Source organism: Choloepus didactylus, chromosome 2 (assembly GCF_015220235.1).
Source record: "Choloepus didactylus isolate mChoDid1 chromosome 2, mChoDid1.pri, whole genome shotgun sequence".
Classification (NCBI taxonomy): domain Eukaryota; kingdom Metazoa; phylum Chordata; class Mammalia; order Pilosa; family Megalonychidae; genus Choloepus; species Choloepus didactylus.
Window position 1 is genome coordinate 50,950,332 of NC_051308.1, and position 17,942 is coordinate 50,968,273.

Genomic DNA, 17,942 nt, shown 5'->3' on the forward strand with positions numbered 1-17,942 from the left:
CAGACACCTCTGATTCTGGGACTGGCACAACAGTTTATCACTGGCATCCAGACACCTTATGACCTTCCCTGGTTCAGCATTAACTGTGTGCCGGGCATTCTTCCAGATGCTGGGGATACAGTGAATTCAGCAAACAAAAATTCCTACCCTCACAAAATCTGCATTCTAGTGGGAGGACTGTGGCTGACGGTATTTTCCAAAGATGGCCACAGCTATATGTAGCGTATCTCTTCCACCTGCTATTCCTATGATGTGACATTGACACTTCTCCATCAACAGGTGGGGTCTCTAGTCCCTCTCGGTAAACCAGGTGGACCTATTAACTGCTTCTACTGAGAGCCAAAATGGATGCGTATTTGGAGCTCTGAGCTGCTACATTAAGTCCGGCTATGCTGAAGCTGCCATTCTGAGAGACCACGTGGAGGGACTGAAAGGTAGAGAGATGCCCAAGGAGCCCCAGCTGTTCCAGGCTCCAGCGGTTCAAGTCTTTCCAGCTCAGGCACCACACATGTGAGTAATCAAGACTCTAGATGATTCCATTTCTTGGTCTTCCAGCCACCCCAGACGTGTTGAGTGGAGCAGAGAGAAGCTATCCCCACTAAGCCCTGCCCAGACTGCAGATTTGTGAGTGAAGTAAATGTTTCTGTTTGTTTGTTTTGTTTTAAGCCACTAAGTTTTGGGGTGGTTTATAATACAGATATAGTAACTAGAACAGACAATACACAGGACAAATGAGTAAAATTATTAATAATGATAAATGCTATGGAGGAAAAAAATCAGGGAAGGGGAATATAACACATTGCGTGGGCTTGAAATTTATTTAGGGTGGTTAAGGAAGGCCTCATTGAGAAGATGGCTTTTGAGAAAGACTGCAGGAAGTGGGGGAGCTGGCCATGTGGATCATTCCAGGCATAGAGGGGTAAAGAATGCTTGGTGTGTTCCAGGAAGAGGTAAGAGGCCAATGGGGCCGGAGAAGGGGAGGGCAGAAGTAGGAAATGAGGTCAGAGAACTAATGAGCAGCCAGGTCACGTAGGCTTTGCAGGTCTTTGTAAGGACTTTGGCTTTTATTCTGAGTGAGATGGAGATCACTGCAGGTTTTGACAGAGCCATGATGTTTCTGTTTCTATTTTAATCGGATCACATTTAAGCATCAGGATTCCTAGAAGTGAAATTGCTAGTCAAAGAAATATGCACCTTTTGACTTGTCTTTTTTTGTTGTTAGCCTGAGGTTCCTATACCACTGCCATTTCAAGAACTACAAATCTGAGAGGAAAGCGACAGGTTTTAGAATAGTGCCTTACGTGAGTTAGCTTCCCCAATCTGTGTATGTGTGTGTATGTTTGTATACATGTCGTTGCTTTCTTTTAACAAAAATGGGATTATATTATACACATTTGCCAGCAACTTGTTTTTACACTTTCTAGTATGTCTTTGGCAGTCCTTCCATGTGAGGACATATAAATTTACTTCATCCCTTGTAATCAAGATATAGTGATTTCATAATATTTGTTACCTATAATTTTTAAACCATTCTCCTGTAGGTAGACACTAAGATGATTTTCAATTTTTTGGCTACTACATATGTAATGTTTGGTGAAAATTTATTGTCCTAAGAGTTAGTACAATATCTCCTCTGCAGGAAGAGACTATTTTTCTTTTAAAAAAATGTTGCTGGATAGCCTTAACCTAGAGTCAGAATTAACTTGCATGATAAATGAGGGAGGAAAAAAGGATGAGAGCTGGATACCCTGGGCATCAGAAGTCAACATATAAAAGGTGGAAACACTTTGAAAGACACATGACCTGGGGGGAGTTTTGAGTTAAGTGATGCTCACAGAATGAATGTAAACCCATTCTTTCTTCTCTCTTTTGAAGGGTTGAGAAACTGTTACATTGCTCATGAATACTTTCAGTGAGAGTAGAATTACTTTTGGAATCCAAAAAGAGATGCTGAATTTTTGCGTTAACGTGGGTAAGGAGTGGGCAGTGAACTTCTGAATTCCACATACAATGTTAAAATGGTTATCCTTGGATCAAGATGGTAGTTAAAAATGCTCCAGGGAGCCATTTCTCCTCAGCATCATTGAACAACTAGCAAAAACTGGCAAAGCCATCTTCCTCAAAACTCTGGAAAACAGAGGATTGCTGTAACTGGGAAAGTGTCAAATCAAGAAAATGTAGCTTCAAAAATGATAGGAGAAACTTGTCACACCCTCTTTGGTTCTTCCACCAGCCCTTGCTGGTGCAGTGTAGTACAGCCTGTGCTCGCATTATCAGTCCCTGGTTCTGTTCTAGAGGAAGGAGAGTAATCACTATGTGCATACCGGGGTACCTGTATGTTGGTGCCAATCTACTGGGTGGCAGTCTGAAAGACTAAACCAGGAAACACTTCCCTAGCTTGTTCTCTGAGAACATGCCATGCAGGCAGAAGCAGCTTGCAAACAGATTAAGGAGTATCAGAAACAATGAAGTAAAATAGTCTAGGGCAAAGGATTACCAGGTTTAAGACACCCAGTAGAGCATGCAGGAGGGAAAGAAACTATTACAGAGGGAGTGGTGGGGACATTCAGATTCTTGTAAATAGGGGAATTCCTAAAGCAACAAGAGAGTACAAGCCAGGACAAGATGCAGGATCAGAAAAGATGGGGAGGACATTGAACTTCACGTTTACTTCAGGCTGATCTTCTTGATAGGAGAGCTGAATTGTGAAGGAAGACCAGTTATTGCACAAGCCAGTATGCAAGGACTGTGAAAGGTGTTTTTCTGTGTTGGTTCATTTGGTTTTGTGAGCTCCTTGCACTCAAGGAAGTCTGTCACGTAACTAGCTGTATACAAACTTAAGGAACAGACAGCCCACAGACTAAATCCCAGAGTTAACACCTTAAAATATTAAAATGTACAGTGTGTAATAAAAGGTTATAAAACAAACAAAATAACAGGAAATGATGGCCCATTCAAAGGAACAAGAAAAAATTCAGAAACCATCAATAAAAACCAGACTAAATATATTGGACAATGACTTTAAAAAAATGATCTTCAATATGCTCAAGGAAAAACAGGAAAACACTGAGAAAGGATGAAAATCTATCTGAAAAACAACACTTGAAAAAAATATGAGAGTTTCAATAAAGAGATAGAAATTTTTAAAAGGGATCAAATAGAATTACTGAAGTTGAAGACCACAAAAACTGAAATGAAAAATTCCCTAGAAGGACAATAGCCAATGGGAGCTGGCAGAGAAAGAATCAGTGAATTCAAAGATAAGATAATTGAAATGATTTGGATGGAGGATCAGAGAGGAAAATGAATGAAAAAAATGAACTGAGTTTAAGAGGCCTGTTAAGACACCATCAAGTTTACCAATATATGCATTACAGAAATTCTGGAAGGAGAAGTGAGAAGAAAAAAGGGGCAGGAGGAATATTCAAAGAAATAATGGAAGAAAACTTCCAAAATTTAACAAAAGACATGAATATAGACATTCAAGATGTCCAATGAACCCCAAACAGGATAAACTTGAAGAAACCCATGCCCAGACACATAGTAATCAAGCTGTTGAATGCTGAGGACAAGGAGAGTCTCCTGAAAGCTGCAAGAGATAAGCAACGTGTTATATACAAGGGAGCCCCAATGAGATTAAATGCTGATTTCTCATCAGAAACCATGGAGACAAGAAGGCAATGGGACAAAATATTTAAAATGCTGAAAAAAACAACTGCTAAGCAAGAATTTTATGTCTGATGAGACTATCTTTCAAAAATGAAGGTGAGTTTAAGACATTACCAGATAAACCTGCCCTACAAGCAATGCTAAAGGGAGTTCTGCAGACTGAAAGGAAAGGACACTAGACAGTGGATTGAAGTGGTATAAAGAAATAGGGGTCTCAGGTAAAGGTAGCCATATGGGTAATTATAAATGCCAGCACTATCATAATGTATTTTGGGGATGTAACTCTACTTTTTATTTCCTACAGTTTCTGAAAAGCAAATACATAAAAAGTAATGATAAATCTATGCTTTTAGATATACAGTGTATAAAGATATAATTCATAACGTATAACAAAAATGTGGGGGGACAGAGGGGAATAGAAACCATGTTTGTGTATGCTATTGAAGTTAAGTCGGCATTAAATAAAATGTGATTGTTATAGATTTAGGATGTTGAATTTAAGCTCCATGGTAAAGAAAAAGAAAAAAATGTGAGAAATATATACAAAAGGAAATGAATAGGGACTCAAATTTTTACAGTGCAAAAAGTCAAATAAATATGCAAGAAGGCATTAACAGAAGGCTTGAGGGACAAAAATGGTATAGTATTTACAAAGACTAGATAGCAAAGTAGCAGAAGAAAGTCCTGTATCATCAGTATTTACATTAATGTAAATGGATTGAACCCTCCAGTCAAAAGGCAGTGATTGGAGAATGGATAAAAAAGCATGACCCAACTATATGCTGTTTATAAGAGACTCACCTTAAACTCAAAGACAAAAGTGGTTGAAAGTGAAAGAATGGAAGAAAAGATATGATGCAAACAGTAACCGAAAGAGAACAGCAGTAGTTATTACTAATATCAGATAAAATATTTTTTAAGTGAAAAACTGTTATAAGGGCCAGAGAAGGCCACTGTATACTGATAAAGGGGTCAATTCCACAAGAAGACAACAATTACATTATATATATGCACCTAATTGGTAAAGCCCCCAAATATGTGAAGCAAATATTAACAGATTTTTAGGAGAAATGAATTGTTCTAACTTGAGAGTAGAAAATTTAATTATACCACTTTCAGTAATGTATAGAACATCTGGATAGAAGATCAATAAGGAAATAGAACATGAATGATAATGCAAACCATCTAGAACTAACAGACAAATGTACTAATTTTAGCTAATAGGTATATATAGAACCTTCCACCCAACAGCAGCAGAATACAAATACAAATTCTTCTCTAGTACACATGGATCATTCTCCAGGATAGATAATTTTTTTTTTAAATATTCATTTTATTGAGATATGTTCACATACCACGCAGTCATACAAAACAAATCGTACATTCGATTGTTCACAGTACCATTACATTGTTGTACATTCATCACCAAAATCAATCCCTGACACCTTCATTAGCACACACACAAAAATAACAAGAAGAATAATTAAAGTGAAAAAGGGCAATTAAAGTAAAAAAGAACACTGGGTGCCTTTGTCTGTTTGTTTGTTTCCTTCCCCTATTTTTCTACTCATCCATCCATAAACTAGACAAAGAGGAGTGAGGTCCTTATGGCTTTCCCAATCCCATTGTCACCCCTCATAAGCTACATTTTTGTACAATTGTCTTCAAGATTCATGGGTTCTGGGTTGTAGTTTGATAGTTTCAGGTATCTACCACTAGCTACCCCAATTCATTAGAACCTAAAAAGAGTTGTCTGTATTGTGCGTAAGAGTGCCCACCAGAGTGACCTCTCGGCTCCTTTTGGAATCTCTCTGCCACTGAAGTTTATTTCATTTCCATTCACATCCCCCTTTTGGTCAAGAAGATGTTCTCCATCCCCTGATGCTGGGTCTACATTCCTCCCCAGGAGTTATATTCCACGTTGCCAGGGAGATTCACTCCCCTGGGTGTCTGATCCCACGTAGAGGGGAGGGCAGTGATTTCACCTTTCAAGTTGGCTTAGCTAGAGAGAGAGGGCCACATCTGAGCAACAAAGAGGCATTCGGGAGGAGGCTCTTAGGCACAATTATAGGGAGGCCTAGCCTCTCCTTTGCAGCAACAGTCTTCCCAAGGGCAAATCCTGTGGTAGAGGGCTCAACCCATCAAACCACCAGTCCCCTATGTCTGTGGTCATGTTAGCAACCATCGAGGTGGGGCAGGCCAATACCCCTGCATTCTCCACCAGCTCCTCAAGGGGGCTCTGCATATTTTTTCCTGGTTTTTTTTTTTAACTTTTTTTTTTAAATCAACTGTATGAAAAATAAAAAGAAAAAAATTATAAAAAACATACAATAAAAGAACATTTCAAAGAGACCATAACAAGGGAGTAAGAAAAAGACAACTAACCTAAGATAACTGCTTTACTTCCAACATGTTCCTACTCTACCCCAAGAAAGTTACCTAATATAGCAACATTTCTGTGAACTTGTTCCTACTATACCCATCAGAAATTAACAGACCATAGTCATTCCTGGGCATTCCCAGAACGTTAAATTTACCCACGATAGCTTATCTGTTCTTATTGGATTATTGTTCCCCCTTCCTTAATTACTCTCTAGGATAGATAGAGATTTTTCAGGTCACAAAGCAAGTCTCAGTAAATTCAAAAATATTGGAATCATACAAAGTATCCTCTTTGACCAAACCAGAATGAAGCTAAAAATCATTAACAAAGGGAGAACTGGAAAATGTCACAAATTGTGGAAGTCAAAGAAGACACTATTAAATAACCAATTGGTCTAAGAAGAAATCACAAAGGGAGTTAGGAAATACTTAAGGTGAATGAAAATGAAACAGAATATGAAAACTTATGGGATGCAGAAAAAAGTGCTGATGGGGAAATTTATAGCTCTAAATACTTACTAAACTAAGAAAGGTCTCAAATCAGAGATTTAACCTCACAACTGGAGGAACCAGGAAAAGAAGAGAAAATTAAACCCCAAGGAAGCAGAAGGAAGGGAATAACAAAGATTAGAGCAGAGATAAATGAAATAGGGAATAAAAAGACAGTAGAGAGAATCAACAAAACCAAAAGTTGGGTCTTTAAAAACAGCAATTAAAAAATTTAATTAAAATCAGAAATGAAAGGGGGAATATTATTACCAACCCTACAGAAATTAAAAGGACTATAAGAAGATACTATGTACAACTGTATGCCAACAAATTAGATAACCTAGTTGAAATGGGCAAATTCCTAGAAATACATAAACCACCTACACTGATTCAAGAAGAAATAGATCTCAATACACCAATCGTAAGTAAAGAGATTGAATCAGTAATTTAAAAAAAACTTCCCAACAAACAAAGCCCAGGACCAGAAGTCTTCAAAGGTGAATGTTACCAAACATTCCAAGAAGAATAATACCAATCCTTCTCAAACTTTTCTGAAAATTGAAGAGGAGGAAATGCTCCTTAACTCATTCATTCTATGAGGCCAACATCACCCAAATACCAAAGACAGATAAAAATACCATAATCAAAGATAAAAAATACCACAATCAAATATCTCTTACGAATATCACCACCATCTGTTACCAAAACATTTCCATTGTTCCAAAGAAAACTGTACGTTTTTAGCCTTAACTCCCTATTCCCTAATCCTACTTCATCCCCTGGATTCTGACTCTATGAGATTGCTTATTCTAATTATTTCACATCAGTGAGATCATACAATATTCATCCATTTGTGTCTGGCTTATGTCACTCAACATGGTGTGTTCAAGGTTCATCTATGTCACATGTATCAGAACTTTGTTTTTATGGCCAAATAATATTCCATTGTGTATATATACCATGTTTTGTTTATCCATTCATTATTTGACAGACATTTGGGTTGCTTCCGTCTTTTGGCAATTGTGAATAATGTCACTATGAATGAGCATCAGTGGGAGAATATATGTTTGAGTCCCTGCTTTCAATTCTTTTGGGTATATATCTACAAGTGGGATTTCTGATAATACTATGCTTAACTTTCTGAGGAACTGCCAAAATCTTTTCCACAGTGGCTGCACCCTTTTACATTCCCCCCAACAATGAATGAGTGTTCCTATTTTTCCACATCCTTTTCAACCCTTGTAATTTTTAAATAGTAGCTTTTCTAGTGGGTGTGAAATGGTATCTCATGGTTTTGATTTGCATTTCGCTAATGGCTAATGATAATGAGCACCTTCTCATGTGCTTTTTGGTCATTTGTATATTTTCTTTGGAGAAATGTCTATTCAAGTGTTTTGCCCATTTTTTTAGTTGGGTTGTTTGGGTTTTTGTTTTTAAATTGAAGGAATTCTTTATATATTGTGGCTATTAAACCCTTATCATATGTGTGGTTTCCAAATATTTTCTCCCATTCTGTTGCTTTTCTTTTACTTTCATGATAAAGTCATTTGATACACAAAGTTTTTGAGTGTGATGAAGTCCCATTTATCTATTTTTTTGCTGTTGGTCATACTTTTGATGTAAAGTCTAAAGAAACCATTGCCCAATACAAGGTCCTGCAGATGTGTCCCTTTGTTTTTCTCTAGGAGTTTTATAGGATTAGTTTTTTATATTTAGGTCTATGATAAATTTTGAGTTAATTTTTGTGTATGTTGTGAGGTAGAGGTCCACCTTTATTCTTATGTATATGGATATCCAGTTTTCCTGGCACAATTTGTTGAAGAGACTATTCTTTCCTCACTGAGTGGAGGTGGAAGCTTTGTCAAAAATCACTTAACCATAGGCATCCAGAGAAGATGGCGGCATGGAGAGGAGTGGAAGACTTAGTCCCCCCAGAACAATTCATAAATGACCAAAAAACTAGTAAATAACCTGGAATAACAGTGGGGAGACAAACGTGACTATCCACTCATTGTCCACCAACCTGAATTGGGAGGAATGCCCGAGATCACAGCATAAAATCTGTAAGTAAAACTGCAGACCCGCGCAGAGAGCTGAGAGCCACGAGCCGAGAGCCCAGAGCCCCTACTTCACGAAGCCGCACGGTGCACTGTCTCAGCCCAGCTCCAAGTGAGGTTTTAATATTAACTGCTCAATACAGACAGTGAATCCTCAACAAGCAGACAGAGGCTTTTTGTGACAACTGACCTTGGGAGAGTTGGGGGACATATCTGTCTCAGGACAGGGAGCCCAGAGGATCGGGTGCTATCTCTGGCTGATGGGTGAACCTGGGAGTTTTTCTGTCCCTTTCTCTCTCTGTGGAGAAAACCTCAGCTGTTCTCAGCCTGCAACGCTTTGCAGTAAAGACAGCCTCAGCCATTTTAAAATCAAAACACTTCGATCAGCAGAGTCACAGAAACAAAGAACTTATTGATATGCAAATGACATCTCTGGAGGGGGCATAGCTTCCCAAGAGGAAAGGGAGGGGCCCAGCTCTACTGTCCATCTTTCAGTCTTTCTGGAACCAGACCCCAAAGCCTAGGGGAGGAGAGCCACAGGCCACACCCTCTTACACAGGCAGTGACAGGTGCATCTGCCTGGCAGAAAAGCACAGGTGTCTCAATCCTCTAAGAAAAGCCATCAGGGAAACCAGATACTGAAATATTACCTCTTTCTGTGGCCTGAGCCTGTTCTCATCTGGGAAAGCCTGATTGGGGTGGCCTAGGAGGTCAGATGCCTAGACAACAGAAAACTACAACCTACACTAAGAAAAACGAAGCTATGACCCAGTCAAAGGAACAAACGTACACTTCAACTGAGATACAGGAATTTAAACAACTAATGTTGAATCAATTCAAAGAGTTTAGAGAATATTTCACAAAAGAGATAGAAGTTGTAAAGAAAACACTGGGCATATATAAGGCAGGAATTGAAAGTTCAAAAAAACAACCAGTAGAATATGTGGAAATGAAAGGCACAACACAAGAGATGAAAGACACAATGGAAACATACAACAGCAGATCTCAAGAGGCACAAGAAAACACTCAAGAACTGGAGAATGAAACACCTGAAAGCCCGCCCACACGCAAAGGAGCAGATGGAGAAAAGAATGAAAAAATATGAGCAACGTCTCCAGGAACTTAAAGATGAAACAAAGTACAAGAATCTACGTATCATTGGTGTCCCAGAAGGAGAAGAGAAGGGAAAAGGGGCAGAGGCAGTAATAGAGGAAATAATTAATGAAAATTTCCCATCTCTTATGAAAGACATAAAATTACACATCCAAGAAGCGCAGCGTACTCCAAACAGAATAGATCTGAATAGGCCTACACAAAGACACTTAATAATCAGATTATCAAATGTCAAAGACAAAGAGAGACTCCTGAAAGCAACAAGAGAAAAGCAATCCATCACATACAAAGGAAGCTTAATAAGACTATGTGTAGATCTCTCAGCAGAAACCATGGAGGCAAGAAGGAAGTGGTGTGATGTATTTAAGATACTGAAGGAGAAAAACTGCCAACCAAGAATCCTATATCCAGCAAAGCTGTCCTTCAAATATGAGGGAGAGCTCAAAATATTTTCTGACAAACAGACAATGAGAGACTTTGTGAACAAGACACCTGCTCTACAGGAAATACTAAAGGGAGCACTACAGGGTGATAGAAGACAGGAATGCGTGGTTTGGAACACAATTTTGAGAGATGGTAACACAGCAATGTAAGTACATGGAACAAAGATAGCTATGTATATGGTTGAGAGAGGAAGATTGGGAGCATGTGAGACACCAGAAGAAAGGAGGAAAGATAAAGACTGGGACTGTATAACTTGGTGAAATCTTGAGTGTTCAATGATTGTGATAAAATGTACAAATATATTCTTTTACAAGGGAGAACAAGCAAATGTCAACCTTGCAAGGTGTTAAAAATGGGGAGGCATTGGGGCAGGAATGCAATCAATGTAAACTAGAGACTGTAACTAGCAGAATCGTTGTATTATGCTTCCTTTAATGTAATAAAGGTGATATACCAAGGTAAATGCAGATAGGAGGGGGGGATAGGGAAGGCGTGTTGGACACTTGACATTGGTGGTGTTGTCTGACTCTTTACCCTACTTTGATTTGGGGTTGCTTTTCCTTTTGCTACTTCCTGAATGTCATTTTTTTCCTCTTTCTTTTCCCTCTCTACCTTCTTTGACGCTCCCTCCTGCCTTGTGGAAGAAATGTAGATGCCCTCATATAAATAGTGGTGAAGGTGGTGAACACATAAATATGTGACCATACAGAGAACCATTGATTGTTTACTTAGGATGGAATGTATGGGGTGTAAACAAAACCATCTTAAAAAAAAAATGGGTTGATGTCAAAAACTCAAGGGCAATATACTGAGTGAAATAAGCCAGACACATAAGGACAAATATTGCAGGGTCTCACTGATAAGAACTAACTATAATATGTAAAGTCATAGACATGAAATATAAGGTACCAAGATATAGGACGAGGCTTAAGAATGGGGAGTGGTTGCTTAGTATGAGCAGAATGTTCAACTAGGATGAACTTAAATGTTTGGAAATGAACAGAGGTGTCGGTAGCAAGATGTGAGAATAACTAACAGTGCCAAGTGGCACGTGAATGAGGTGGAAACAGGAAGCTTAGAGTCATATATGTCACCAGAAGGAAAGTTGGAGGTCAAAAGATGGAAATGTATAAAACTGAATCCTATGGTGGGCAATGTCCATGATTAACTGTACAAATATTAGAAAACTCTTCCATGAACCAGAACAAATGTATGACAATACAAGTAGAAGTTAGTAATAGAGGGGCATATAGGGAAGAAATATATACCTACTGCAAACTATACACTACAGTTTGTGGTATTTCAACATTCTTTCATAAACAGTAACAAATGTACTATACCAACACTATGAGTCAACAGTTGAGGGGGGTTGGTTAGGGTTATGGGAGGATTCAAGTTTCCTTTTCTTTTTCTTTCTTTTTTTTTTTTTTCATTTTTCACTTTATTTCTTGTCTGGAGAAATGAAAAGTTTCTAAAAATTGAACAAAAGTCAAGTGTGGTGATAGATGCACAGCTGTATGAGGGTACCAGGGGCAACTGACTGTACACTTTGGATCTTTGGATAATTGTATGTTATCTGAACAATCCCAATAAAAATAAATAAATAATAATAATAATAAAAAAAATCACTTAACCATAGATGTGAAGGTTTATTTCTATGAACTCTCCTTTACATTCCATTGGTCTATATGTCTGTCTTTGTGCCAGCACCATACTGTTTTGAGTACTGTGGCTTTGTAGTAAGTTTTTTTTTTTTTTTTTTTTGTAGTAAGTTTTAAGATCAGGAAGTGTGAGTCTTCCAACTTTGTTCTTCTTCAATATGGCTTTGCACATTCAGGGCCCCTTACTCTTTCATAAAATTTGATGATTGATTTTTCCATTTCTGCAAATAAGGTCCTTGGGATTTCAATTGGGATTGTGTTGAATCTGTAAATCACTTTGACTAGAATTAACATCTTAATGATATTTAGTCTTCCAATTAATGAACATGGAATGCCCTTCCATTTAGTTAGGTCTTCTTTGATTTCTTTTAGCAATGTTTTGTAGGTTTCTATGTACAAGTCCTAACATCTGTTCTAGTTTGCTAATGCTGCCTTTCCACAAAACACCAGAAATGGATCAGCTTTTATAAAGGGGGTTTATTTGGTTACAAAGTTATAGTCTTAAGGCCATAAAGTGTCGAAGGTAAGTCATCAATAATCGGGTACCTTTACTGGAGGATGGCCAGTGGTATCCTGAAAATCTCTGTTAGCTGGGAAGGCACGTGGCTAGCATCTACTCCATATTTCTGGTTTCAAAATGGCTTTCTTCTAGGACGTTCCTCTCTAGGCAGCAGTTCCTCAAAAATATCACTCTTAGTTGCTCTTGGAGCATTTTTCCTCTCTTAGCTCCTCCAGAGCAAAAGTCTGCTTTCAATGGCTGTCTTCAAGCTGTCTTTTATCTGCAGCTCCTCTTTCAGCTCCTGTGCATTCTTCAAAGTGTCCCTTTTGGCTGTAGCAAGCTTGCTCCTTCTGTCTGAGCTTTTATAGGGCTCCAGTGAACTAATCAAGGCCCAGGCTGAATGGCCGGGGCCACACCTCCATGGAAATTATCCAATCAGAGTTATCACCTGCAGTTGGGTGGGTCACATCTCCATGGAAATACTCAAAGAATTCCAATCTAATCAACACTAATATGTCTGCCCACACAAGATTGCATCAAAGATAATGGCGTTTTGGGGGACACAATCCATTCAAACTGGCACAACATCCTTGGTTAGATTTATTTCTAGATATTTGATTCTTTAATTTGCTATTGTAAATGGAATTTTTCTTGGTTTCTTCTTCCAATTGTTCATTGCTTATGTATAGAAACATTTTTTGAGTGTTGATCTTGTACCCTACCACATTGCTGAATTTATTTATTAGCCTTAGGATTTTTGTTGTGGATTTTTCAGGATTTTCTGTATATAAGTTCATGTCATCTGCAAATGGGGAAAGTTTTACTACTTCCTTTCCAATGTGTGTGGCTTTTTTTTCCTTTCTTGCCTAATTGCTCTGCCTAGAACTTCCAGTACAATGTTCAATAACAGTAGTGACAGTGGGCATCCTGGTCTTGTTCCAGATCTTAGAGGGAAAGCTTTCAATCTTTCCCCATTGAGTATGATGTTATCTGTGGGTTTTTCATATATGCTCTTTATCATGTTGAGGAAATTACTTTCTCTTCCAACCCAGCTTAGCCCCAAGACCAAAGAACATGCCAGACACAGAGTTAGACATGAGTTTGATAGGACTTAATGACAAGAGATGATTGTTTCATGCTGGCAGCCAGCCAGGAAAGATGGAAGTTAGCACTCCACAAAGTGCGTGAGTATACATGTTATAGGTGTCCCAGAAGGAGAAAAGAAGGGAAAAGGGACAGAAAGAATAATAGAGGAAAAAATCAATGAAAATTTCCCAACTCTTATGAAAGAAATAAAATTATAGTTCCAAGAAGTTCAGTGTACCCCAAGCAAAATTGATCCAAATAGACCTACTCCAAGACACTTACTAATCAGATTTTCAAAAGTCTAATACAAAGAGAGAATTTTGAAAGCAGCAAGAGAAGAGCAATCCATCACACACAAGGGAAGCTCAATAAGACTAAGTGTGGATCTCTCAGCAGAAACCATGGAGGTGAGAAAGCAATGGTATAATATATTCAAGATACTGAAAGAGAAAAACTGACTACCAAAAATTCTACATCCAGCAAAACTGTCCTTCAAAAATGAGGGTGGGTTTAAAATATTTACAGATAAACAGACACACTCAGAGTGTTTCCTACTCAAAACATACAAAGGTTTTAACATTTGGCCTTAAGTGAGGGGCAAAGATCTCCACTACTCCAACAATCCCAAGAAAGCCATTAGCTGCTTTAGTGTTTATGGTATGGGGAAACATTTCACCTTAGAGAGAGTTACTGGTTAACATGACATCATCAATGTAGTGAAATAGGGTTACACTTGCAGAATTTTTCCATTTAGCCAAATCCTTTGCTGTGAGACTGTGGCAGATGGTTAGACTATGTATGCAGCCTTGGGGAAGCACAATAAAAGTCTGTTGTTGGCCTCTCCAGGAGAAAGCAAATGCAGGCTGTCTAGATTTTCCTAGGGATATACTAAAGAGAGCATTAGCATGATCCAATACAAAATGATATTGATACAATAGGGTACTGATTTCTTGTAATAAACCAGTGATATTCAGGACTGCATCATACAATGGTGGTGTTACTTTGATGAACCCCAATAATCTACTGTCATTTGCCACATTCTGGCCATATAGAACTACTGAAAGGGCTATGGGTGGGTATTATTATCTCCACCTGCTCCAACTCTTTGATAGTAGCTGAGATTTCTTGGTGCCCTCCTGGAAGTTTATATTGTTTTGTAGCCAGGACCCTCTGAGGTGAGGGTAATTTTACAGGGGACCATTTTTGCCTGCCCTTTCAAGACCACTTTGATCACTGTACACTAGAGGTGGAATTCTCCTATAGTGGCCTGCAATGTGGCATTCTGTAGATCAATTCCTAAAATGTGTTACAGTATAGGGGAAATATATACCATATAAAAAAACAATTTTAACAAGCATGGCTTATTCTGCATTTTTCTATGCTTACCACTTACTCTCCAGGCACAGTAAAAAAATAGTTTTTTAAACTACACCTTCCCCATCTTTCTGCACCCAGTCCTTCCCTCATAGCTGCCTTAGGTGCTTAGGCCTTGGGGGCAGGGATAGGTGAGACAGAAAGAAAGAGGCCTGGCATGTTGAACTTGGACTCAAAAGTTTTAAATCAAGGTGGTGGGATTTAGGGATTTCTATGTCCTTCTTTAAATTATTTCCAATTATTAGATCTATTTCACTTAAAGCTGTGACCTGGACAATTGGAAAAGGTCTTTACCTTTTCCAGAGACAGCTGTCTGGTAGACTTGTGCTGCCTTAGGGAAATTCCAGGGGTAGTTTCTTTCTAATGATCAGGTTTGTTTACAGTATTTCTTTGAATCCTGCTGCCCCAGAGGGTTTTTTGCTTCTGGGACTCCAGGAGTACTAATCTATATATATAAAAGTGTGTATTTATTTTTAAGCAATTCAAATAGGGCTCTTTAAGATTCTTTATTAATTTGTTATTGCCATCTGAAGGTATGAGACTATACATTGAACAGGCAGACAATACATTGAACAGGCAGACGAGACATAAATAGAAAGTTAGTCACAAGAAACAGAAACACAGAAATACTTTTGAGAGGGGCAAATACAGGATTAAAGATACATCATATCATCCCATTTCCACCCTTTTCCAGAACAATTCTAATTATAATACAGTGTTCTTTCCATAGATTTTAAATCATATGGAGGCCAGATTGTGTTACAAAAATAAACTTTTTCTTATAGGCTCATAATTAAAATCTTTCCATTTAAAAAATACAGCCAAAGTGATCCTATGTTAAAGAATTTTTTTTAATCAGTAAATTAGGAATTAGTTGACCAATACAAATGCAATAAGACATGAACTAACAAATTTAAAGACATTAACACTTAAAATTATAGACTGCTCAATACTTATCATGTATTTAAGTAATACAACAATTAACAATAAGCAAACATTCTATGTGATGCCTCCCATTTCTGTTGTATTATGGATTGCACCTGTTGGGGCTCTTTGTTCTCCTCTACCTCCAATTTTCCCTCCCATTCCTCCTGTGAGGAGGTATCTATGGGGGTCCCATCCTGGATAGCTAAAATCCTCTGGACTCAAGCCTGAGGCAACTTACGGCCTTTGACTTGTACATATTTGCATGCCAGAGTCTCTAGCTTTGTCTACTCAGGACAGGTGATCAGTCAGAGTCTTCTGTTTCCACCTGGGCAAGGCACATCTTTTTCTAGTTTCACTCTCTCTTCTAAATGCTGTGCAGTAGCTTTTGCTGCTCATTCTGCCTTGGCAGCCATCCACAAGTCCCCTAACAGGGACTATGCCATGGCCAGCACTATTTGGCACTTCCTTTCCTTCTCATTCTAATCTAGTTGTCCTGATATCTGTTGCAAAGCAGTTAACAATCCCTCTGGAGTTTTCACGGCATCCCCATACTCTTGCAGCAGTCCCCATTCATCCAGGAGGGCAGCCACCCCTCCTTACATGGATAATATGGCCAATTTGGGATTCCCTCCATGGATTCTCCCCTCCTAGAACTCATGTCCACTACAGCTGGTGGCTCTTCAGTCTCCTGTCTGGCTTGCCAGTTGTTTCAACCCAGCTTAGCCCCCAAGACTGAAGAACACACTGGACATGGAGTTAGACATAAGTTTAATAGGAATTATTGACAGGAGTTGTCAAAATGTTCCACAGTGGCACCCAGACAAGAAAAATGAAAGTTAATGCTCCACAAAAGTAGGGAGTGCCAGGGGGTGAGTTATGAGGGTTAAGACAAGGACATTCCATAGGGTGTGAGAAAAGAGTTTCAGCAGGGTCTTGTGACACAGGGGTGTGGAGATTTGTTATAAACAGTGACCAGGGGAGGGGAGTTTCAATGCTTCATTTACAGTGCATTTTTTCCTTCCCTGGGGAGATCTGATGACTTTTCACATCTGTTCTGCTCAACTAGGCAGCTACATGAAATAACTCATTTTCACTATGGAAAGGAGAGGGCCTGGGCCCTGGGTCCCCACACTTTCTATTCTTAGTTTTCTAAGTGTTTTTTTTTTTTTTTTTAATCAAGAAGGGGTGCTTGAGTTTGTCAAATACATTTTCTGCATCAACTGAGATGATAATGTGTGTTTTTTTCCTCTTCATTCTGTTAATGTGGTGCATTACATTATTTTCTCATGTTGAATCACCCTTGCATGCCATGATAAATCCCACTTGATCATGATATATAATTCTTTTAATATGCTACTGGATTTGGTTTGCAATATTTTTTGAAGACTTGTACATATATATTCTAAGAGATATTTTTCTGTAATTTTATTTTCTTGTATCTTAATCTGGTTTTGGTATTAGGGTGATGTTGACTTCACAGAGTGAATTAGAGAGTGCTCCCCCCACTTCAACTTTTTGGGAGAGTTTGAGCAGGATTGGTGTTAATTCTTGAAATGTTTGGAAAATCTCTTGTGAAGCCATCTGGTCCTGGACTTTTCTTTGTTGGGAGGTTTTTGATTACTCATTCAAACTCTTTACTAGATATTGTTCTGTTGAGGTTTTCAATTTTGTCTTGAGTCAGTGTCGGTAGTTTGTATACTTCTAGGAATTTTTCCTTTTCATCTAGGCTATCTAATTTGTTACTGTACAGTTGTTCATACTGCCCTTTTATTGTCCTTTTTATTTCAATGAGATTGATAGTAATATTCCCTTTTTCATTTATGATTTTAAATATTTGTATTCTCTCTCTTTTTTTCTGTGTCAATCTAGCTAAAAATTTGTCAATTTTGTTAATGTTTTCAAAGAACTGACTTTTGGTTTTGTTGATTCTATTGACTTTTACTCTCTATTTCATTTATCTCTGCTGTAATCTTTGTTACTTCTTTCTTTCTGCTTGCTTTGGGTTGTTTGCTCTTCTTTTTCTAGTTTGAGGTTAGGTCTCTGATTTGCAATCTTTCTTATGTTTAAATATAAGCATTAAGTGCTATAAATTGCTCTCTACTATCTTTGCTGACTCCCATAAGTTTTGATTTATTGTATTTTCATTTTTATTTGCCACAAAATATTTCCTAACTTACCTCATAATTTCCTCCTTAAGTCATTGGTTGTTTAAGAGCACATTATTTAATTTCCACTTGTTTG

General features: G+C 38.2%; 1 protein-coding gene across 1 annotated transcript in view; it reads left to right on the forward strand.

Annotated features, from left to right (window-relative positions):
- C2H1orf74 (chromosome 2 C1orf74 homolog) overlaps window positions 1-17,942 on the forward strand; it is an 89,397-nt gene that overhangs the window by 50,437 nt on the left and 21,018 nt on the right. Inside the window, exon 3 of the transcript XR_005215064.1 lies at window positions 556-624. The gene's annotated coding sequence lies outside the window, so the exon portion shown is untranslated. The remainder of the gene's footprint in view (window positions 1-555; window positions 625-17,942) is intronic.